The sequence below is a fragment of the Nomascus leucogenys genome, chromosome X (genome assembly GCF_006542625.1).
Source record: "Nomascus leucogenys isolate Asia chromosome X, Asia_NLE_v1, whole genome shotgun sequence".
Lineage (NCBI taxonomy): Eukaryota > Metazoa > Chordata > Mammalia > Primates > Hylobatidae > Nomascus > Nomascus leucogenys.
In genome coordinates this window covers 50,685,480-50,710,032 of record NC_044406.1, presented here as the reverse complement: position 1 = coordinate 50,710,032, position 24,553 = coordinate 50,685,480, and the positions used below count along the sequence as shown (strand labels likewise).

The window sequence follows — 24,553 nt, the reverse complement described above, 5'->3', positions numbered from 1 at the left end:
ATGCAGGGTCTTTTGTGGTTCCATACAAATTTTAGGATTGCTTTTTCTAGTTCTGTGAAAAATAACATTGGAATTTTGATAGAGATTTCATTGAACCCATAGATTGCTTTGGGTAGTATGGACATTTTTTAACAATATTAATTCCTCCAATACATGAACATGGGATACTTTTTCATTTATTTGTATCTTTTCTATTTCTTTCATCAATGTTTTATAGTCTTTAGTGCACAGACCTTTCACCTCCTTGGTTAAATTTAATCCTAAATATTCAATTTTTTGATGCTATTGTGGATAGCATCAAATTTTCTTAATTTCTTTTTCATGTAGTTTATTTTTAGTGTAAGGAAAGGCTACTGATTTTTGCATGCTGATTTTGTATACTGCAACTTTACTGAATTCATTTATTAGTTCTAACAGTTTTGGCACGAGTTTTTTGGGTTTTCTATATGTAAGATTATGTTGTCTGCAAACAGGGGCAATTTAACTTCTTCCTTTCCAATTTGGCTGTCTTTTATTTCTTTCTCTTGCCTCATTGCTCAAGCTAGGATTACCAGTACTATGTTGAATAGAAGTGGTGAGAGTGGGCATCCTTGTCTTGTTCCTGATCTTAGAGGAAAAGCTTTCAACTTTTCACTGTTGAGTATGTTAGTTGTGGGCTTTTCATATATGGCCTTTATTGTGTTTAGGTACATTCCTTCTATGCCTAATTTGTTGAGAGTTTTTATCATGAAAGGATGTTGAATTTTCTCAAATGTTTTTTCTTTCTGCATCTATTGAGATGATTGTATAGTTTTTGTCCTTCATTCTGTTATTATGGTTTATCACATTCATTGATTTGCAAATGTTGAACCATCCTTGAATCCCAGGGATAAATCTCATTTAATCATGGTGAATTATCTTTTTAATATGCTGTTTAATTTGGTTTGCTCATATTTTGTTTAGGATTTTTGCATCTATGTTCCTCAGGGATATTGGCCTGGAATTTTCTTTTTTGGTAGTGCTATTGCCTGGCTTTGGCATCAGTAATGCTGGCCTCATAGAATCAGTGTGGAAGTATTTCCTCTTCTTCATTTTTTTGGGAAAAAGTGTGAGGAGGATTTGTATTAGTTATTTAAATATTTGGTAGAATTTGACTGTGAAGCCATCTGGTCCTGGGCTTTTCTTTGATGGGAGATGTCTTATTACTGAGTCAATCTTATTGCTCATTATTGGTTTGTTCATATTTTCTGTTTCTTCTTGACTCAGTCTTGTTAGGTTGTATGTTTCTAGGAATTTATCCGTTTCTTCTAGGTTAACCAAGTTTTTGGCATATAACTGCCCATAGCAGTCTCTTATGGTCCTTTGTATTTCTGTGACATCAGTAATATCTCCTCTCTTATTTCTGATTTTCTTTATTTTAGTCTTCTCTCTTTTTTTCTTAGTTGGTCTGGCTAAAGGTTTGTCAATTTTGTTTACATTTTCAAAGAACCAACTTTTAGTTTTGCTGATGTTTTCTATCATCTTTTTAGCCCCTATTTCATTTATTTCTGCTCTGATCTTTATTCTTTCTTTCCTTCTACTGATTTTGGGCTTAGTTTGTTCTTCTTTTTCTAGTTCCTTGAGGCATAAGGTTAGGCTGTTCATTTGAGATTTCTTTTTTTTTTTTTTTTTTTTTTGATGTAGGCATTTGTTGTTACAACTTCCTTTGGTGACGTCTGTGTAGCCTTGCATTTGAAGGAGCAAACCCTTCTTTCAGTCTTTACAGATATATTTTGGCAAGTTAAACTGTTCTCCTGTTAGATATTGTATTAGTCCATTCTCACATTGCTATAAAGAAATATCTGAGACTGGGTAATTTATAAAGAAAAGAGGTATAGTTGGCTCACGATTCTGCAGGCTGTACAGGAAGCATAGTGGCTTCTGCTTCTGGGGAGGCCTCAGGAAGCTTCTAATCATGGCAGAACGCAAAGGGAGTATGAGGTGTCTCACATGGTGGGAGCAAGGAGCAATAGAGAGAGGGGAGAGGTGCTGTACACTTTTAACAACCAGATCTCATGAGAACTCTATCAAGACCATGAGGATGGTACAAAGGGGGATGTGCTAAACCATTCATGAGAAATCCACACCCATAATCCAGCCACCTCCCACCAGGCCCCACCTCCAACACTGGGGATTACAATTTGACATGAGATTTGGTGGGGGTACAAATCCAAACCATATCAGGTATCTGGGTTGATGAGATTGCCTCCAGGATCCCAGTTGAGTAGGGTTGAATCTAGATCATGTTGCTGGTGCCGGGTCTGCAGTGGAGACCAAAGTTAGTGGGCATGGGTCCTATATGGTTCACTAGTGGACTGGACTGTTTCCAGGATCTTCGTCCGTGGGGCTGGTGCTAGGATGAGGATCCACTTCAGGATTCACAGGTGGCAGGCCTGTTACCAGGTGCACTGATGGGTGTGGCTTCCTCTGTGATTCTGAGAGAGCTGCTGTTGGATCACTGGATGAGTCCCTAGGCTGGCCATATTGCTCTGCTCCATGGCTGAGAGGGGCTAGAACAGAGATACAGGATTGTTTCAGGGTCTGCAGCTGAGACTGAGACCTTCAGTTCTGTCTCCAGGGTCAGGGGTGGGTGTGTCTCCTGGTGGGCTTCTGGGTGAGCAGGCCTGCTATCAGACTGCAATTGAGAAGGGCTGGAGTCTATTTATAGGGCTGTTTCAAGATCCACAATGAGACTGAGATCAAGGAGTCAGCCTTCAGGGACACTGCCAGACATGCCTCCCTCCAGGACCAAGATCCAGGGACTCAGAAGAGCACGTCTCCTGGCGGGATCCCAGCTGGGCAGAACTGTTCGCAGACCACAGCTGGGAGGGGCTGAAACTGAGCTTCAGTGCTATTTCAGAAACTGCTGTGTGACTGATATTGGCAAGCCCAACCTGGTGGCACCATCAGGCAAGACTCCCAACAGTTCCCTATGTGGGAAGGATTGCTCCAGGACTGCAGCTGAGAGGGGCTGGAGCTGAGATTCAGGGCTCCTTTAAGAACCACTAGGAGACAGAGTTTGGCAAGCCTGTCCCAGTGTGTCTCCCAGCAGTTTCCTGCATAGGTGGAATAGCTCTGGACTGAAGCTGAGACAGAGCCTCTTCAGGGTCTGCTATGGGATGTAGGCTGGCAAGTCTGTCCTGGTGACATAGACAGGCACGTCTCGCAGCAGTTCTCTGTGCTTTTGGGTTTGTTCCCACACTGGGCTAGAGTCAAGCTTCCGGGCCCCTTCAGGATCTGCTGTGGGAAGGAAGCTGGCAAGCATGTCACAGTGGCTCAGACAGGCTAGTCTCCCAGCAGTTCTCTGCGTGGGTGGGAATACTCCTGGGCTGTGGCAGAGAGGAGCTGGAGCTGAGACAGGGCCCCTTCAGGATCTACTATGGGATGGAGGCCAGCAAGCCTGTCCCAGTGGCACATATGGGCAAATTTCCCTCTGGGTCCTTGTGCAAGTAGTACTAATCTGGGACCACTATTGAGAAGGGCTGGGGCCGAGTTACAGCATAGTTTTTGGATTTACTACCTAGACCAATGTTGGCAGGCCTGTCTGTTGAGGCACTAGTGTGCCTGATTCCTCCCAGACCCTTGGCAAATGGTTTTGGTAGCAGGCTCAAAGCCAAATGGGGTTGCAGCCAAACCCTTAGAAGAACAGGGCAATTTCCAGGTATGAAGCCAGGATAGCAGTCAGCTGGTCTGCCACCTAGGTGTGGGTCTGCACTCTCAAAATGACCCTCCTAGGTCTTGGGCTCCACTGGGTTTCACAACTTCCTACCTGTATCCCAAGGATCCCACAAAGACACTTTTGTCTGTGGATGGGTACAGAATTCTTGTTGTGGGAGGATATGAGTGAGGGAACCTCCTATTCTGCCATATTGCTCTCTCCTGTTTCCTGTTATAAGTTTTTTAGCTTAACCTTTTATATTTAGGTCTCTGTTCCATTTTGAGTTAATTTTTGAGTACGGTATGCATGTAGATATCCAATTTTCTCAGCACTATTTGTTGGAAAGGCTATCTGTCCTTTCCCCATTGAAATGCCTTGCACGTTTGTCAAAAGTCAATTGACCATAAATGTAAAGGTTTAGTTCTAGATTCTCAATTCTGTACCTTTGATCTGTATGTCTGTCTTTATTTCAGCACCATACCGTATTGATAACTGAGTTTTGTAATAAGTTTTGAAATTGAGAGGTAAAAGTCCTCCAACTTCGTTCTTCATTTTCAAAATTGTTTTGGATATACTGGATCTATTTCATTTAATTTCAGGATCAGTATGAAGTCAGAAACTGTGAAGGGTCTGAGATTTTGCCCTACTTGCAAACTAACAAATTAGTTTGTGACAGTTTCACATATATATGCTGACAAGATATCAGACCTCTGTGTTAAGGACAGATGGTTTATAACTCATGGCAAAAGCAGCATCCAGAGTACTATCTCAATAGTGCCTCATTCCCCATGCCCCAGTTCTCCACAGGGCAACACAAATGAAAGCCAGATGTTTACCTGCATAAGCAATGGGTTTCACCATAGGAAAAAAAAACCCAAATTAGGAGGCTCTGAAGTTATATAAGGTTTGCTGGCACATCTGCCCATTCTCCCCTTTAGGAAGGGAGAGATAATGACTTTATCTTTTCTCTTGAATATAAACAAATCTTCACTGGAGAGGGGAGTGGAAGGCCTCTAGGTTTATTATCTTGAAATGTAAGCAAATGTCTACTGGGGAGACACAGCTCGAAATCTCTAGCTTCCAAGGCCTTTGCCATTCAAACATGCTCTTTGTTCAGAAGACCTGGACTGTGTGGAGCTGTGAAATATTCATGGAGAATTGTCTCCCAGCAATCAATTTTTCAATTTCCTCAAAAAAAAATCTGTTGGAATTTTGATAGAGATTGTGTTAATCTACAAATCAATTTGGAGAGAATTGCCATATTACTGAGTTTTCCAATCCATGATCATGGGATGTCTCTCCACATATTTAGGTCTTCTTTAATTTCCCTCATCAGTATTTTTAAATTTTCAGTGTACATGTCTTACACTTATTTTGTTAAATTTATTCTTAAGAGTTTTATTCTTTTTAATACAATCATAAATGGAGTTATTTTTTTAATTTCACTTTTGGAATTTTTATTGCTCATAGTAATACAATTGATTTTTGTATAGTGACTTAGTATCCCATCACTTTGGTGAACTTATTAGTTCTAATAGTTGTGTGTGTGTGTGTGTGTGTGTATAAATTCCTTAGGATTTTCTACATGATGATCATGTCATTAGCAAATAAAGACAGTTTTACTTTTTTGCAATCTAGATGCTTTTTAATTTTTTTTTTTTTTTTTTTTTTTGAGACGGAGTCTTGCTCTGTCACCCAGGCTAGAGTGCAGTGGCGCGATCTCAGCTCACTGCAAGCTCTGCCTCCCAGGTTCATGCCATTCTCCTGCCTCAGCCTCCCAAGTAGCTGGGACTACAGGCGCCTGCCACCATGCCTGGCTAATTTTTTGTATTTTTGGTAGAGACGGGGTTTGCACCGTGTTAGCCAGGATGGTCTCGATCTCCTGACCTTGTGATCCACCCGCCTTGGCTTCCCAAAGTGCTGGGATTACAGGTGTGAGCCACCACGCCCAGCGATGCTTTTTAAGTTTTTGCTTGATTGCACTAGAACCTCCAGTACAATGTTGAATAGAAGTGGCAAGAGTGGGTATTCTTGCCTTCTTCCTAGTCTTGGAGGCAAACATGCAGTCTTTCATGATTAGGTATGATGTGAGACAGAATTAGGAGAAATCCAGGGGGTTCTGGAGGATCCAGGGATCAGATTGGAGGCAGATAGGGCAGAAACAGTTGGAAGGGGGTGGGAATCAGGTGTGGCTACGGAGTAAGCTATTTAAATCCGGATTCAATCTCTGCTAGTTCTTATCACTGGACCTGAATACAGGAGCACATCTGGATTAGAAGATGTCAGACTCAGAGGATCTTCCCAAAGGCAAGCACCAGATGCATTCACACAGGAAATGAACCATGTTCACTGAGAAGCTACTGGAAGATTTGAACATCTTTTTCAATGAGAACCTATACCCAAACCCCAGCCTTCAGTGGGCTTCGAAAATTGACATACATCCAACAGTACTGGAGGTCTGGTTCGAGAACCACAGAGCAAAACTTAAAAAAGCAAAATGAGAGCATATTCAGCAAAAACAAGAAACTCAACAACCATCAGTACCAGAAGGTGAATTTAAGACCAGTGCTGGCCTGAGAGATACAGACACGCTATTCAGATTCCCCAATGCTGTTCATCCTATCAGCCTGGTGTATGTGAATCTTTGGGCACCCTCATTCCAACTCATTCTGTACCCCAACCTTAAGGTCCCTACAAATGACTTCCCTGGCCAAAAAAATAGTCCATTTTGGCTGCTGCCAAGATCCTAATATATACTGCCTCTAGCCCATTTTGGAATCCCAAGTTTGTTCTCCAAGCTTCAATTCTAGTTCTTCTGCCTGTTCATCTCTACGAAGTCAAGAGAGATGCTAAATACAAAAAATTACATATTGTTAAAACAAAACAAAACACTGGTGGTTTTTGTGGATACTCTTTATCAGGTTGAAGGTTGAAGAAGTTCCCTTCTATTCTAAGTTTGTTGAGAATTTGTATTATGAATTTGTATTTTTCTGTGTCTATTGAGATGATCACGTGGCTTTTGCCCTTTATTCTATTATGTTCATTTCCACATGAATTTCATTTTCCTGAACTTTTACAAGGAAAATATGGATTTTATAACTTTATGACTAGAGCTCTCCTGTTGTTTTTGTGAAGTGTCAAAAAATATGGTGGCTTAATTTCTGAGAGACTCTGTTCCCCTCCCCTACTTTTTCTGGCCCTGTTCTTTCTTTTGTCTCTATTGTCACTTTAGATTGATCAGCAAGCCTCCTCAGTGTGGATCTTTATCCTCAAAGGATGCTTTGGCTGGTTAGTTCTAAGAGCTTATAAGACCCAGACTGTTTTAGATCTCTTATATCTTATTGCAGACCATTGCTATGGAGGTTTACCCCTACAGTTTTAGTTCCTGTTCTCACTTTGGCTCTCTGAACTTTCAGTGAGTACCTTTTGGTTATTTTGTTGTTCCCAGGTCAGTGAGATGCCCTGTTGCTTCCCTAAGCATGTTTCTGTACAGACGCCAATACTATAGGTATTGTAGCTATCACTGGTCCATCCCTACTTGCTCATATATATCTTTTTACTCTCCAAAACTTATTTTTTATTACTATACAAAATGTGCACTCTCCTCTTTTTTTGTGTCTCCCACCCCACCCCCCAGAGAACAGTACATGGTGTGCAGGGATGGAGTGACCAGGAGTGACTTAGAGTAAGAGTGAGGTACCCAGTTTTGCTCTTATTCCCAGAACAAGAGCAAGAGAATAGTACACCTCCTAGGAGGGCCAGAGAAGACTCTGCCCAGCCAATAAAGATAGCAGGACCAGACTCATACCTAATATTCAAGGGGATCGAGGGGTTGTAAAAGTCCGTGACAATCTGATGGCCATACCAGAAGAAAGCTACCAAGTCAGCAAGACCTGCCATGATGAAAATGACTCCTCTAATCATGCCTATACTGCTATAAAGAAATACCCAAGACTGGGTAATTTATAAAGGAGAGAGGTTTAATTGACTCACAGTTTAGCATGACTGTGGAGGCCTCAGGAAACTTACAATCATGGTGGAAGGGGAAGCAAAGACCTTCTTCACATGGCAGCAGGAGAGAGAAAGCATGTGAGAGAGCAGGAAAAACTACCATTTATAAAACCATCAGGGCAGGGCACGGTGGCTCATGCCTGTAATCCCAGTACTTTGGGAGGCTGAGGTGGGCAGATCACCTGAGTTCAGGAGTTCCAGACCAGCCTGGCCAACATGGTAAAACCCCGTGTCTACTAAAAATACAAAAATTAGCTGAGTGTGATGGGGGATGCCTATAATCCCAGCTACTTGGGAGGCAGAGGCAGGAGAATCGCTTGAACCTGGGAGGCAGAGGTTGCAGTGAGCTGAGACCATGCCATTGCACTCCAGCCTGGGCAACAAGAGCGAAACTCCATCTCAAAAAACAAACAAACAAAAAACCATCAGATCTCGTGAGAATTCACTCACTATAATGAGAAGAGTGTGGGGGAAACTGCCCCCATAATCCAGTCATTTCCCTCCCTCGACATGTGAGGATTACAATTCAAGACGAGATTTGGGTGGGGACACAGAGCCGATACAGGCCTTCTTCACTTTGTCATTTCCCCCACAACACATGCACTTCATGCCCATCGTGGCCACACACATATGGTCAGGAAGCCCAGCACCAGGTATGCCACCATTAGGGCTCGAAGGTCCTGCATGGCTGCTGGCAGGGTGAGCACCAAGTCATACATTTCACAGCTCATCAAGCCTATGCTCTGTATGATGTAGTCCATCCACAGTCCCTTGTACATGGCCTGGGCTGTGATGATGCTGTTGCCCACACATGAGCTCATCTGCCACTGCGGGATGGCAGTGCAGGCCACAAGGCCCACCCAGCCTAGTAGAGTCATGGAAAAGTTCAGCAACTGCAGGCCCAAATTGGTCATTTCCACTCTCAGAAAAAAACTGGGGGTGCTGGGCAGGCAACCCTACAGTAAAACAAATAAAACTTTGGAGCATCCCCATGAAAGACATCTTGGGGTAGAGTTTTTAAGTCATCCAAAGAGACAAGTTTTTGGCCTGGTGACTGCAAATCTTGTCACCCAAAGTACACACAAACTGACCCCTCTGGTGAAGTGATAGTCTCACAGCACAGGGAACAGGCCCATATTTTGTGTTTTGAGGAAAACAATTTATCGTCTAGCTTTGTTGTACAAATAACTCTTACTTTAAAAGAAAGCTAGCAGCTGGATAAGTTGAACATGAATATGGGAAACCAAAGAACAAAAGTGAGGTATGGCAACCCCTGGGACTATGATAGGTGTGTGTTGGGGGAGGGGGAATCACTTTTGTTAGATCACATCTTTGCACCAAGTGGCAGAAATAATTGGGAATGGAAAGGAGTAAACCAAAAACAACAACAACGACAACAAAAAAGGTGACACTTCACCTCTATTACTTCAACTACTACTTTAACTTACTAATTTGTGTTTTTTAAATTTAATAAAAATTGAGTTACATTAGGGAACCTGGAATCATATTGCATGCAGGTAGTTATGGGTGGGGAAGAAAGGAGATTAATGAGCTGATGCACTGGTGTTGCAACAGATGTAATTTGAGTCCTTCAAAGAAAATGCTTGACGTTTTTATCATGGTGAGATAATGAGACCTGTTATTATAGTAGATTCTCTGTTCAGGGAGGGAGACCTTGAGAGTGGATTTTACTCACAACTGCCATCAGTAGACAAGTAAAATAAGTGAATGTTCATGACCTAAGTACAAGTGTTACTCAACAAAATTAATGAAGTCCAACAAATTTGAAACCAGTAAAAGTCATCTAGAGGGTCTCAGTGGATACTTTTTATTTTATTTTATTTTGAGAGGGAGTCTTGCTCTGTCACCCAGACTGGAGTGCAGTGGTGCGATCTTGGCTCACTGCAACCTCCACCTCCCAGGTTCAAGCGATTCTCCTGCCTCAGCCTCCGGAGTAGCTGGGACTACAGGCATGCGCCACCATGCCTGGCTAATTTTTGTATTTTTAGTACAGACGGGTTTCACTATGTTGGCCAGGCTGGTCTCAAACTCCTGACCTCAAGTGAGTCACCTGCCTTGGCCTCCCAAAGTGCTGGGATTACAGGCGTGAGCCACTGCGCCCGGTCATTGATTTTAAAAATAAATATTTTAAAATCTGGCATGCCATGTGATTAGAATCCTCAGTCACTAAATCAGGAAATTTCCATTTTAAAAAGTAAAATGTTGGTCTTTTGGATATTTCAAGCCCTCCTCCACACACACTATTCTTATCCCAAGACTTTTATTTCAGCCATCATGTAACATCTTAAATTTCTCCACAAATAACTTTATACTTTTGTCTTAAAATCCCCAAATGTTTAAAATCATGCATTTAAAACCTTTTAAAAGTCCTAGTACTCTTAGTAATTTAATGGTGTCCAAATGTGGAAGTGTAACTTCAATTCATTAGCTGAGAATAACTTTTTAAAAATTACAGTAACTAAAACAATAAGGATTACCAGAAAGCATTTGTGTTGAATACTGAGCTTCCGTGATAAAAAGCAGTAGATATACTTCTCAAATCATTATATTTTATTTAGGACCCACAGAAGCAAACTCACATACTTATCAAATATTTTACTGTAAATGCATTAGAAAGCAAATATTAACTTTTATTTATGTACATATCTATTTAGAGACATCTCTATGACGTCTCTAAGAGTGAGACGTCGGGGTCTCACTATGTTGCCCAGGCTGGGGCGTAGTGGCACAACCATAGCTCACTGCAGCCTGGAACTCCTGGGCTCAATCAATCCTCCCACCCCAGTCTCCTGAGTAGCTGGGACTACAGGCACATGGCACCACACTTAGCTAATAAAAAAAGAGAAAAAATTAGAGACGGGGTCTCACTATGTTGCCCAGGCTGGTCTTGAACTCCTGGCCTCAAGTGATCCTCCTACCTCAGCCTCCTAAGTAGCAGGGAGGGGTTACAGGTATGAGCTACTGTTCCCAGCTAAATCTTAATTTTTGAATTGACTTAGTTTCAAATATCTTTCTATCTGTAATATTCCAATTAAATGCCATAATAGCTGGTTTTGCTTTAAAATTTGGGGAAGAGTAATTAAAAGTTTTGATAAAGAAAATTAAAAATACATTGCAGAGTGATGATGTCCAAATAAATTGAAAATCAAACTTAAAATTAATAGGCAAGTGCCTCATTAACACCACCAAGCAATTCTGATATTTGAGGAACACACATGCTAGTTCCAGAAGCCTCCCCTGCTTCTTTCTTTATCCTTCCAACTTAATTTGTACATGTTTTCAACAGAGAGAGATTTATAGTAAGCAGAGTTTGATGAATAAAATTGTATGCCTACTAATATCTGTATCTAAGAAATACTTAGCTTATTTTACTTAAATCTATTCAAAATTGAGATAACACTGAAAAGGAGATTACAGTGAAAGATTTGTTTTTCTGGATATCAGCCTGTCTCTCAAATTTCTAGGGTGGAGAACCGGAGAAGGAGAAGAATGAAACAAGAAAGGAAACAGATCACAAAGGAATTACTGGCAGGAGAAAGAATAATACATACCTAAGAACAAAACATACAAAACCCAACATTATCAAATTCTACAGTCTGAAGAAGGAGGAGCCCACATTCACAACTCCTATAAACACATTGAATGAGGATCTGACAATGTTATATTTTATTGTTCAGAATTATACCCATTGATACTGTTCAAAGGCTGGGATTGAAGGATGTGGAAGAAATAACGTCAAAAATATTTGCTGGCCAGGCACAGTGGCCCATGCCTGTAATACCAGCACTTTGGGAGGCTGAGGCAGGCGGATCACCTTAAGGTCAGGAGTTGGAGACCAGCCTGGCCAACATGGTGAAACCCCGTCTCTACTAAAAATATAAAAATTAGCCGGGCGTGATGGCGTGCGCCTGTAGTCTCAGCTACTTGGGAGGCTGAGGCAGGAGAATTGCTTGAATGTGGGAGGTGGAGTTTGCCACGAGCCAAAATTGTGCCACTACACTCCAGCCTGGGAAACTATTTCAAAAACAAAAACAAAAACAAAACACTACATGTTCTCACTTATAACTGGGAGCTGAACAATGAGAACACATGGACACAGGGAGGGGAACAATATTCTGGGGGCCTGTCAGGGGTGGGTTGCAGGGAGGGAGAGCATTAGGAAAAACAGCTAATGAATGCTGAGCTTAATACCTAGGTGATGGGTTGATAGGTGCAGCAAACCACCATGGCACACGTTTACCTATGCACATGCACATCCTGTACATGTACCCCGGAAGTTAAAATAAATAAATAAATAAATAAATAAATAAATAAATAAAAACAAAAACAAAATTTGCCCAGTGACCAGTATAATCCTTAAAGCATAATATTCAGCCAACAGCTCCCTGTTCAAACACAATTAGAGTAGGCAACATGATTCATTTAAAATACTTACTTAGCACCTACTATATGCCAGGGATGATTCTAAATACTGAGACTAAATAAAATAGGTAAAAATTCCTACCTGCATAAGATTATATTCTGGCAGGAAAAGCCAATTGAAACAGGATAAATAAGTAAAGCTATAGAATACAGATATAGATATAAAAAGAGCTGTGTCAATAATGTTAAGTACTAAAGAGAAAACAATAAAGCCAGGAAGGGAAATAGGATGTTTGGGCAGGAGTGGCAGTGGTGGTGGTACGGATATTAATACAAAGGTGACATTAGGTAGTAGCTGAAGGACGTGAGGGTATTCTGGAGAAAGAGCATTCCGGGAAGAGTAAATGCCAAAATCTTGAGACAGGGGCTTGTCTAGTGTGTTGGATGAATTACAAGCAGGCCAGTTGGCTGGAGTGATGAGGTCAGACAGGTACTTGAGCTCATGCCCAGCCCATTGCAAGGTCTTAGAACTTGACTGTGAGTGGGCTGGAGAGATATGGGAAGGTTTGGAGGAGTATCATCATCTGACTTATGATTTTAACAGGATCACCCTTACTGCTGTGATGAGAACAGAATGAAGAGAGGGCGTTTGTATTAGTCTGTTCTCATGCTGCTAATAAAGACATACCCGAGACTGGGTAATTTATAAAGGAAAGAGATTTAATTGACTCACAGTTCGGCATGGCTGGGGAGGCCTCAGGAAACTTACAATCATGTCAGAAGGGGAAGCAAACACATCCTTCTTCACATGGTGGCAGGAAGGAGAAGTGCCGAGCAAAAGGGGGAAAAGCCCCTTATAAAACCGTCAGAACGAGTGACAACTCACTCACTATCACAAAAACAGCATGAGGGTAACCACCCCCATGATTCAATTACCTCCCACTGGGTCCTTCCGAAGACACGTGGGGATTATGGAAACTACAATTGAAGATGAAATTTGGGTGGGGCACAGCCAAACCATATCAGCGTCCTTTTACAGTTAGAGATATAATAGCTTCTTTGTGGGTACACCTATGCAATAGTCCAGTAGAGAGGGTAAAACTGATGATGCAAAAGAGAGACAGGATATGTAATAACGTATAACTTATCAGCAATTTAGCAAAGACAGCTAACCAGTACCTTAGATGACATGGTTTGGATGTTTGTCCCTTCCAAATCTCATGTCGAAATGTAATTTCCAATGTTGGAGGTGGGGCCTGGTGGGAGATGATTGGATCATGGGGGTGGATCCCTTATTTACGGCTTAGCTCTATCCCCTTGGTGGTAAGTGAGTTCTCACTCAGTTCATGTGAGATCTGATCATCTAAAAGTGTGTGACACCTCCCCACCACCACTCCTGCTCTTGTCATATGATGCTGGCTCCCCCTTCACCTTCCGCCACGATTGTAAGCTCCCTGAAGCCCTCACCCAGAGCAGATCTTGGCACCATGTTCCTTGAACAGTCTGCAAAATCATGAGCCAATTAAACCTCTTTTTTAAATAAATTATCCAGCATCAGGTATGTCTTTACAGTGACACGAAAACAGCCTAATACATTAGGCAATCCAAATGTATCTAACATACTATATAATTTACTTATTTATCATATTCATTGTTCATTGTCTATCTGCCCCCACTAGAATGCAAGCTCTATGAAGGCAGGGACTTCTGTTTGTTTCATTTGCTTATCTATCCCACACACAGGCTGTTACCCAGCACGTAGCAGGTGCTCAATAAATTTTTGCTGCACAAACATATTTTATGGGCATAAAGAGAAAAAACATTCTGTCATATAAGTACAACCACTTAGTTTGGAGTGTGGGGCAGCACTTGGGGATGATGAAAAAAGATGGTGCCTAAAGAAATACAGAGAGAAATGCCAAGCTAGCCACTGGCAAGCCACCATTCCATGGGGACACAGAAATACATTGTCTTTTTATCCTTCATGTTTTATGCTTATTTTTGAAATCCCTTTGTATCCAGAGTAAAATGTAGGGAAAGAGTTTCATCATCTGTCACGTGTTTACCTGAATTATATACTTGATAAATATAGTAGCTTGAAAGGCTGCCTAGATGGAGGGTTCTATGCTGTTTTTCACAGGGCTCACCAGGTCAGTGATTCTGGGGTTAGGCCATGTAACTCTCCTAAAGCATCCCCATTCCTGAAATACACACACTTATCACTGAGAATCACTACAAAAGATGAAATATTTTTAATATCTTAAAGGATATTTTTAGGGAAGCATTACATATTTACTTGGTCAGACAACAAAAGTCAGTTCTCTCGATGTTTTTATACAATATGCTGCGTATTCTCTCTGACAGTTACCAAGGCCTGAGGGAAAGTAAAGCTGCTGTGACACAGTGACCCTCTTATCCGGAGCATAAAATAAATGTCAGAGTCTCTCCTGTAGTTTGCAAAACTTAAGAAAGGGCATATTCTCTATAACACAAGCTATAATTTCTAATGCTTAAAAGGTATCTTATTTGAAAATAATACAGATTAAATTGCTATTTCAAGGCTGAAACTCACATATTGCTTTGAGCTTAAATGATCATTGCTCAGCAAATAAACTGGACATTATTGTAAGTGATAAATACATTTATCTCTTTGTTATAGAGAATAACACTTGCTTTTCCTGTCCTCAAAGAAACGGTTGTCGTCATCGTAACCAAATAAGTTACAGCTGAGTTCATCATCGCATTCACACAAGCCTGCCATTTTAAACAAGGGAATTACTGCAGTAAACAACTTTATAAATAGAATGGATAGAAGCCATATTTTCCACTTATTTTATGAATTTATTTTTTTAGAGATGGGGTCTCACTATGTTGCTCAGGCTGGAATGCAGTGGGTATTCACAGGTCTCATCATGCCCCACTGCAGCCTCAAAGTCCTGGCCTCAAGTGATCCTCCTACCTCAGCCTCCAGAGTAGCTGGGACTGTAAGCACGCACCACCACACCTGGTTAGAAGCCATATCTTTTAAAAGATTTCGCGATCCTTGAATCTTAGGGAAAAGGCAATTTTGATATCTCTTGTGACAGAGATGAACTGATCTGATAGGTTACTGGGTTTTTCTTTCTAATTAACATACAATGTTTTTGACGTTTTTGTGTGCATACACTTCTGTGAATTTTAACACATTTATAGATTCCTGTAACCATGCCACAGTCAGATACAGAACAATTACATCACTCATTCCCCACCCTGCCAACTCCCTTAAACTCTATCATTGTCACAGGAGTTGGCAAACTACACCTGAGTCAAATCTGGTCCATAGCCTGTTTTCTTAGGGCCCAGAAGCTAAGAATCGTTTTTAACATTTTTAAAGTGTTGTAAAAAGAACAAAAACAAGAGACAAAAGTAAAGAATATGTGACAGAGACCATATGTGGCCCACAAAGCCTAAACTATTTACTATTTGGCCCTCTACAGAAAAAGTTTGCTGTCTCCTGCTTTAGAATCACACCTTCCCCCAACTACTAATCCTTGGAAATCACTGACCTGTTTTCTGTCACTGTAGTTTTGTCCTTTCAAACATAGCATATATATTCCATTTATAAATGGAATCATACAGTAGGTAGCCTTTTGAGTTGTTGTTGTTTTTGAGATGGAGTCTCACTCTGTCGCCCAGGCTGGAGTGCAGTGGCACGATCTCTGCTCACTACAACCTCCACCTCCAGGGTTCAAGCGATTCTTGTCCCTCAGCCTCCCAAGTAGCTGGGACTACTCTTGTTGCCCAGGCTGGAGTACAACGGCATGATCTTGGCTCACCGCAAGCTCCACCTCCCGGGTTCAAGTGATTCTCCTGCCTCAGCCTCCCGAGTAGCTAGGATTACAGGCATGTGCCACCATGCCCAGCTAAAATTTTTTTTTTCAGACGGAGTCTCACTCTGTTGCCCAGGCTGGAGTGCAAGTGGCGCGATCTCGGCTCACAGCAACCTCTGCCTCCCAGGTTGTAGCAGTTCTCCTGCCTCAGCCTCCTGAGTAGCTGGGATTACAGGTGCACACCACCACACCAGGCTAATTTTTTTTTTTTTTTTTTGAGATGGAGTCTCACTCTGTCACCCAGGCTGGAGTGCAGTGGCGCAATCTCGGCTCACTGCAACCTCCGCCTCCTGGGTTGAAGCAGTTTTCCTGACTCAGCCTCCTGTGTAGCTGGGATTACAGGCGCGCACCACCATGCCTGGCTAATTTTTTTTTTTTTTTTTTTTTTTTTAGTAGAGACGGACTTTCACCATGTTGGTCAGGCTGGTCTCAAACTCCTGACCTTGTGATCCGCCTGCCTCGGCCTCCCAAAGTGCTGGGATTACAGGCATAAGCCACCGCGCCCAGCAATTGTTTTTATTTTTAAAAGAGACAGGGTTTCATCATGTTGGCCAGGCTGGTCACGAACTTCTGGCCTCAAGTAATCTGCCCACCTCGGCCTCCCAAAGTGCTGGGATTACAAGCGTGAGCCACCGTGCCTGGCCTCCATTTCTATTCTTTTGTTACTTTGAGAATATTATATAAACGGAATCATATAGTATGTGACATTTTGAGGTTGGCTTTTTTTGACTTAGTATACAGCAGAATACCCTTGAGAACCATCCAAATTGTTGCATATATTAATAGTTAATTGCTTTTTAACTGCTGAGTTATCTGTGGTATGGATGTACCACAGTATGTTTAGTCAACTATAGAGGAACATTTTGATTGTTTCAAGGTTTTGGACATTGCAAATAATGTTGCTATGACCATCTGTGTACAGGTTTGTATGGACACAAATTTTTATTTCTCTGGGATAAATACCCAGGAATGTGATTGCTGGGTTGTATTTTTAGTTTTCGCCCATTTTAAAAATTGGGCTGTTTGTTTTCTTACTGTTTGGTTTTGAGGGTTCTTTGTATACCCTGGACTGGACATACAAGTTCTTTTTTTAAAAATGGATCATACTTTTGGTGTTGTGTCTAAGAAATCTTTGCCTAACCACTGATGATGATTATTTTCTCCCGTGCTTCTTTCTAAAAGGTTTACAGTCTTATGTTTTACATTTAGATATGGAATCAATTTCAGGTTAATTTTTGGAAAAGAGATGAGGTTTAGGCCCAAGTTGACTTTTTTTGTATATGGATATACAATTATTTTAATACCATTTGTTGAATAGTCTATTCTTTCTCCATTGAATTGCCAATGTGGTATTAATACTAATATATCATACAATGGAATGTTATTAGGCATTAAAGAAGGAATGAAGTACTCATACATGCTACAACATGGATGAAACTTGAAAAGATTATGCTAAGTGAAAGAAGCCAGTTGCAGAAGATCACATACTGTATTGATTCCATTTATATAAAATGTCCTGAATAGGCAAATCTATAGAGACAGACAGTAGATTAGTGATCACCTAGGGCTTGTGGTTTTGGAGGGTAAATGAGGAGTGACTGCTAATTAGTACAGTTTCTTTCTGCTGTGATAAAAATGTTCTAAAATTGTGGTGACGGTTGTGAAACTTTTAATATACTAAAAGCCATCAAATTGTACACTTTACAAGCGTGAGCCACCGCGCAGAGCTTGCAGTGAGCCGAGATTGCGCCACTGCACTCCAGCCTGGGCGACAGAGCGAGACTCTGTCTCAAAAAAAAAAAAAAAAAAAAAAAAAAAAAAAAAATTGTACACTTTAAATGGGTGAAATTGTATGGCATGTTAATTATATTTCAATAAAGCCATTATAAATGTTTGGGGGGGAGGAGCCACTGAGGCTGGAGTGCAGTGGCACAATCGTGGCTCACTGCAGCCTTGACCTCCTGGGCTCGATCAATCAAAACTTTTTAAAAAGAAGGAAGAATGTTTATGAAATCAAGCAATGACAGAGCACAGCAACAAGCAAAAATTAGGATAACTGAGCAAGAGGTAAATAGTTTTGGACAATTGTAGAGCAATAATATTAGTAAGAGGTGCTCAGAAAGCAATGTAGTGGGCCAAGCGCGGTGGCTCACGCCTGTAATCCCAGTACTTTGGGAGGCCAAGGCAGGCAGATCACCTGAGGTCAGGAGTTTGAGACCAGCCTGGCCAACATGGTGAAATCTCGTCTCTATTAAAAATATAAAAATTAGCCCGGCGTGGTGGTGGGAGCCCGTAATCCCAGCTACTCGGGAGGCTGAGGTGGGAGAATCACTTGAACCTTGGAGGCGAAGGTTGCCGTGAGCTGAGATCGTGCCACTGCACTCTAGCCTGGGTGACAGAGTAAGACTCCGTCTCAAAGAAAACAAAAATAAAAACAAAAACAAACAAACAAAAAAACAATGTAGTGAGTTTATGAAGTGTTGAATGAGCTTTGAACATAAAGTTCTTTAAAATGACCCAAGCCTATTACTCATACAGTGCTGGTAGCAGTATACATTGACATAACATTTATGCAAAGCAATTTTTTAATTTATATCAAAATTAAAAACACACACACACAAAAAAAAACCTAAGAGTCTTGTACCATTGAGTGGGGGCAGCAGAAGTCTATGAGATTTTCTTCTCCTTGCCCTAGCATTCATTCATCCCTCTTATTCGATGTGTCTGCAGAACTATCCCTCTTCTTTGGTCAGAATTTTAACAATTATGCATTTTAAGTGTAAGATGATGATTGTTTTAGACAATTGGGTGATAAAAAGAAACCAGCAAAGTTAACTTTAAAAGTACCAGGGACCGGCCAGGCGTGGTGGCTCACTCCTGTAATCCCAGCACTTTGGGATGCCAAGGCGGGCGGATCACAAGGTCAGGAAATCGAGACCATCCTGGCCAACACGGTGAAACCCCTTCTCTACTAAAAAAATACAAAAAAAATTAGCCGGGCGCGGCGGCGGGCCCCTGCAGTCCCAGCTACTCGGGAGGCTGAGGCAGGAGAATGGCGCCAACCCGGGAGGCGGAGCTTGCAGTGAGCCAAGATTGCGCCATTGTACTCCAGCCTGGGCGACAGAGCGAGACTCCGTCTCAAAAAAAAAAAAAAAAAAAAAAAAGTACCAGAGACCAAATGAGAAGACAGGTAAGCCAATATAATAAGTACCTGAACTTGTACTTGCAAATGACTAAGTACGTGCGAAGCTCTTATTTTGTTGAGATCTTCTCTTACAGTTACGGATGGCCATATGACTAAGTGCTACTTAATGGGACTTAATGGGATATAAGCAGAAGTTTTGGGTGGAGGTTCTGGGAAAGCTCTTTTAAAAGGAGGTTGACTCACCTGGCAAGCGTCCTTTTGCCTCTTCTCTCTTCTCTCTTCCGCTTTCCTTCAGCCTGAAATGCAGACATGATGGCTGGAGTTGCAGTGGTCATCTGGCAACCATGAGGCAAACTTTAGAGTGGAAAATGTGCGCTAAGAAGGACAAAGCAGCGAGATAGAAGGAGCATGGGACTTGGATGACTTCATGGGCTTGACATGCCACTACTGGATTGCCCACCTCTGCCTGCAAAAGACAGAAAATAACCTCCCAATTTATTTAAGCCACTCTTTATTTAGTGTCGATTGCTAGCAGCTGAACACAATTCCTAAAGCATTCACTAACATCCATGTGGTGGCATCATCTTATCTTCAATACCCTTCTTCAGATGATGCTAGTGTGAACCTTACATGGAATATTTTGAACCACTGAGTTAGGGCATTGTGTCTCAGTCACTCTCTCCCTCCACTTCCAAACATAGTGCCTGATAAATAGTAGGTGCTCGGTTAAAATGGATTGACCATTCACGAGCCTGGCTGTCTTGAGCCATACTAACTCTCGCACACCAATCTTCAATTTGGCCAGGCTAGCTAAATTGAAGACTATAGCCATTGTGGTTCCTCGAACACAGTAAACAAACTTTACTTCACTTCGAAGGTAGTAGAGTCCAAAACCATCACAAAGGTATTTAATAAAGAGCCAATGAAAACATCAGATTAAGACAACTCAAAAAAGGCAGATGATGATAGAGAAGAAATTATTGCTGTTAAATTAAGTTTAGCCTAAAGCTACCTCCTGATATATTTTAAGTTCAGCCTAACGGCATCTCCTCACAGAGTGACCTGTAACCTAACTTGATGTGTAAGCAAACTATAACCTACTCTGGTGCCAACCACCGAGTTTTGGCTAATCACAGGCAGCCAACTGTTCCAACCGTGTGTGTAACCAATCTGGCTGTTTCTGTACCTCGCTTTCTTTTTGCTGCCTGTAAATCTTCTTCTTCCACACATTCGGAGCACCAGAGACTCTCTGAACCTATTCTGGCTTCCTGAACTGTGAATAGTTCTTTGATCAATTAAACTCTGTTAAACTTAATTTGTCTAAGGTTTTTCTTTTAACACCACACACCAAAAAGTAACTATGGAAGGTAATGGACATGTAAATTTGTTTGACTGTAGTCATCATTTCACTATATGTATACGTATATCAAAACATGTTGTACATCTTAAATATATACAATAAAAAATAAAAGATGAGATTCCAGACCTGCATTTCTTTTTCTTTCCTAATCCAGCTCTCTGTGGTATATTTTGTGTCTCTTGTTCATCTCTCCTGTCCTTTAGAGTATAAATGCTCATCTGCTTCAGCATTTGTAAAACTATCATTTTAAAATAAAGTGACCTACATAAATAAGTAATTACCATGGATGAATAAATAATAAAGGAAAGGGAAGGGAGTACACACACATGCTCATGAGTCACACACATAAAGAACCAGCGGTGGCATTTGGCTGGGTCACCAGGATAGAGGAAAATCACCAGGAAGGAGAGAGGAGTCACGCAGAATATGCCCGGGAAAAGGAAGGTTCACATAAATATTAGAGGAAGGAAGCATTACAAACCAGATCAGAAATTTTGTCTCTGACTTTCAAAAATGCATTTTTAAATGCCTGGAGGGACTGGCATCTAGCTCTCCTTTCAGACTGTGGGAACTGTGTTATCCCTATGACAGACCTACAGCCAAGGAAAATAAAATGCAGTTAGCCCTTCAGCAAGAAGTGTCTGGAGACCATGTCTATAAGGAAGAAGACATGAAACAGTTTAAACTATAGAGCGATGAATTTCTCATACATCTTTTCTTGTGACCTAAGATCAGGAGCTTCTGACCCTAACGTTATGGAAGAGTGTTTAGTTCCTGATTTGAAGAATATGTGGCATATGATAGAATGTTCAGAGACAGCAGGGTCAACTGGCAGGAATAAGGCCGTGATAATTCATAGACTTGGACTTCCTGTCCATATTCTACTTCTAACTTTGCCCCTTACATTTTTGGCTCAGCATCTTTTAAGAAACTTTTATTTTTCACATCATTTTCTTTATCCTACTTCTTTATATTGAAATTTTTTAATCCTATAGAAAAGTGTAAAACTAGTACAATGAACACCCATATACCCTTTACCTAGATTTGCCAATTATTCACATTTTGTCAAATTTGTTTTCTCTCTGTTTAACTGTGTTTCTGTTTTTGTGTAAATGCATACTTTTTTGTGAAAGATCCGAGAGGCTTAAACATAAGTTTCAGACATCTTGACATTTTACCCATACATACTGAGAAAGACATTCCTCTACATAACTATAATACATACTGAGAAAGACGTTCCTCTACATAGCTGTAATACATTTATCACACTCAGGAAATTAAACATTGATACTATACTGTTATAAGCATTCCACATTCCTATTTCTTATAATAAGAACAATAATAACTAATAAAACTAATAACAATAGCGTCCTTTATATTGTTTTTCTTAAATCCGGATCCAATTAGAAATCATACATTAGAGTTAGTTGTTACATCTCTTTCCTTTCTTACTCTTTTTTTTTTTTTTGAGATAGAGTCTTGCTCTGTCGCCCAGGCTGGAGTGCAGTGGCAGCATCTCGGCTCACTGCAACTTCTGCCTCCTGGGTTCAAGCAATTCTCCTGCCTCAGCCTCCCAAGTAGCTGGGATTACAGGCGTGTGCCACCACGCCCAGCTAATTTTTGTATTTTTAGTAGAGATGGGATTTCACCGCGTTAGCCAGGCTGGTCTCAAACTCCTGACCTCAGGTGATCTGCCCGCCTTGGCATCCCAAAGTGCTGGGATTACAGGGTGAGCCACCACGCCCGGCCTTCTTTCCTTTCTTTTAAAGATTATCCCTGAGCCTTTTTTTTTTTTTTTTTTTTACCTTTTGTGACATTGACATTTTTGAATAGTCCAGGTCAGCTGTTTTGCATAATGTTCCTGAATTTGGTTTGATTATTTCCTAATGATTAGAATCTGTTTTGGGAGGAGAGGGCAGGAATATTTAATGTGTGATCTGTGTCCTTAGTGCATCACATCAGAGGGCACGTGATGTCAATTTTTCCCATTATTGGCGACATTAAATTTGATCATTTGGTTTAAGTGGTGTCCACCAGACCTCTCCATTATAGAGGTACCTTTCCCCTTTATAATTCATGATTATAACTAGTGGTACTTTGAGACTGTGAATATATTATTCTCTAACATTTCACTTAGTGATTTTACATCTATTGATGATTCTTGCCTGAATCAATTATTACAATGGTGATTGCACAATGTTGGTTGTCTAATTCTAACAATACTACATTAATTAGTTGGCATTCTTCTGCAAACAACTTTCCCTTCTCCTCCTCCCTACCTCTTAATTTTTTAAAGAATAGGGTTGGTTTGAATTCTTTATTTAATGTGTTATGATCTGTTCCAGTCCTTAGTTATTTTAATACTGAAAACTGTCCCATATTTAGCAAGTGAGAGTCCTTTTAAGCTGGCTTCTGCCTTCTTTCTGGCATGACTTTATCAGTTTTGTTTTTGTACAGTAAGTCCTCACTTAAGGTCTTCAATAGATTCTTGAAAACTGTGACTTTAAGTGAAACAAAGTATTAAAAAACCCATATTCCTTCCTTATCAGTGTTACAATGAAACAACGTTATTCAAGGACCTGCTCTACACCATTTCACTTGAAGTTGCAGTTTCCAAGAACGTATCAATGAGGTTAAGTGAGTACTTACTGCACTTCCATATTTTGTGCCACAAGATATTCCAAGTTCCCTTTATACTTTCCCCACTCCAGCCTAGAATCATCTATTTCTCAAAGAAGCCCTGGTTCTGTATAGTGGGAAATAATCTCTACAGACTAAGATCTGGGCACTAGATATGCTCATTGCTATCAAGATATTATCCACAGATTTTTATTTTATTTTATCTTATTTCATTTTATTTTATTTTGAGACAGTTTTGCTCTTGTTGCCCAGGCTGGAGTGCTATGGCATGATCTTGGTTCACTGCAAACTCTGCCTCCCGGATTCAAGCGATTCTCCTGCCTCAGCCTCCTGAGTAGCTGGGATTACAGGCAGTGCCACCACGCCCGACTAATTTTGTATTTTCAGTAGAGATGGGGTTTCTCCATGTTGGTCAGGCTGGTCTCAAACTCCCAACCTCAGGTGATCCGCCTGCCTCAGCCTCCCAAAGTGCTGGGATTACAGGCGTGAGCCACCCCACCTGGCCTATCCACAGATATTTTAAACAGAAAAGAAATACCATCAAGAACAGTCATTTCAGGTGGGCTGTCTAAGGCTGAATTAGACAAGAGTGTATAAAGTATAAGAAGAATTTTAGAAGGTAGGTAATATTTCTGATAATAGTTTTCATTTATGTAAGATGACCTAAGTGCATGACACCTGGTAATGTCAAAATTGACACTCATATTAAAAAGCCATATTGAACATGCCATGCTTTCATCAGCATGGTAATATACATTTTCCATATATAATCTAGAATGTAATTTGCATCATTTAACATAAATTTTTTTTTTTTTGAGATGGAGTCCCGCTCTGTTGCCCAAGCTGGAGTGCAATGGCACGATCTTGACTTGCTGCGACCTCTGCCTCCCAGGTTCAAGCAATTCTCCTGCCTCAGCCTCCCCAGTAGGTGGGATTACAGGCGCACGCCACCACACCCAGCTAATTTTTCTATTTTTAGTAGAGATGGGGTTTCACCGTGTTGTCCAAGCTGGTCTTGAACTCCTGACCTCAGGTGATCCACCTGCCTTGGCCTCCCAAAGTGCTGGGATTACAGGCGTGAGCTACTGCACCTGGCTCATTTTTTTTTTTTTTTTTTTTTTTTTTTAACGATCTGTCGTACATGCGATTGCTCATAACCCCCCTCCCCCCCCTCCCCCTCTACACCCCCCACCATTTTTTATAGTGAAATTTCCCTGCCAGTGTCTCCCCCCCCCCCCCCCCCCCCCCCCCCCCCCCCCCCTCATTAACATAAATTTTAACCCCACATTTATTTATAGTGAAATTTTCTGCCTAGGTTTGTGACCTTATTCACACTTACAACTATTTTGGGGTTTTATTTGAGAAGAGGGGAAGAAAAGACGAATGAAGAAAGAGAAAGGAAACACAAGGTGCTTTAATTAGAGGAAGACCACTGGATTTCTGGTAGTTGAATCTATCATCTGAATGAG

At 41.1% G+C, this 24,553-nt stretch overlaps 2 pseudogenes; one reads left to right on the top strand and one right to left on the bottom strand.

Annotated features, from left to right (window-relative positions):
- The first annotated feature begins 5,955 nt into the window (after window positions 1-5,955).
- LOC100586171 lies at window positions 5,956-6,529 on the top strand (annotated as a pseudogene).
- An 896-nt stretch (window positions 6,530-7,425) lies between these two features.
- LOC100586523 lies at window positions 7,426-8,601 on the bottom strand (annotated as a pseudogene).
- Between the last annotated feature and the right edge of the window lie 15,952 nt (window positions 8,602-24,553).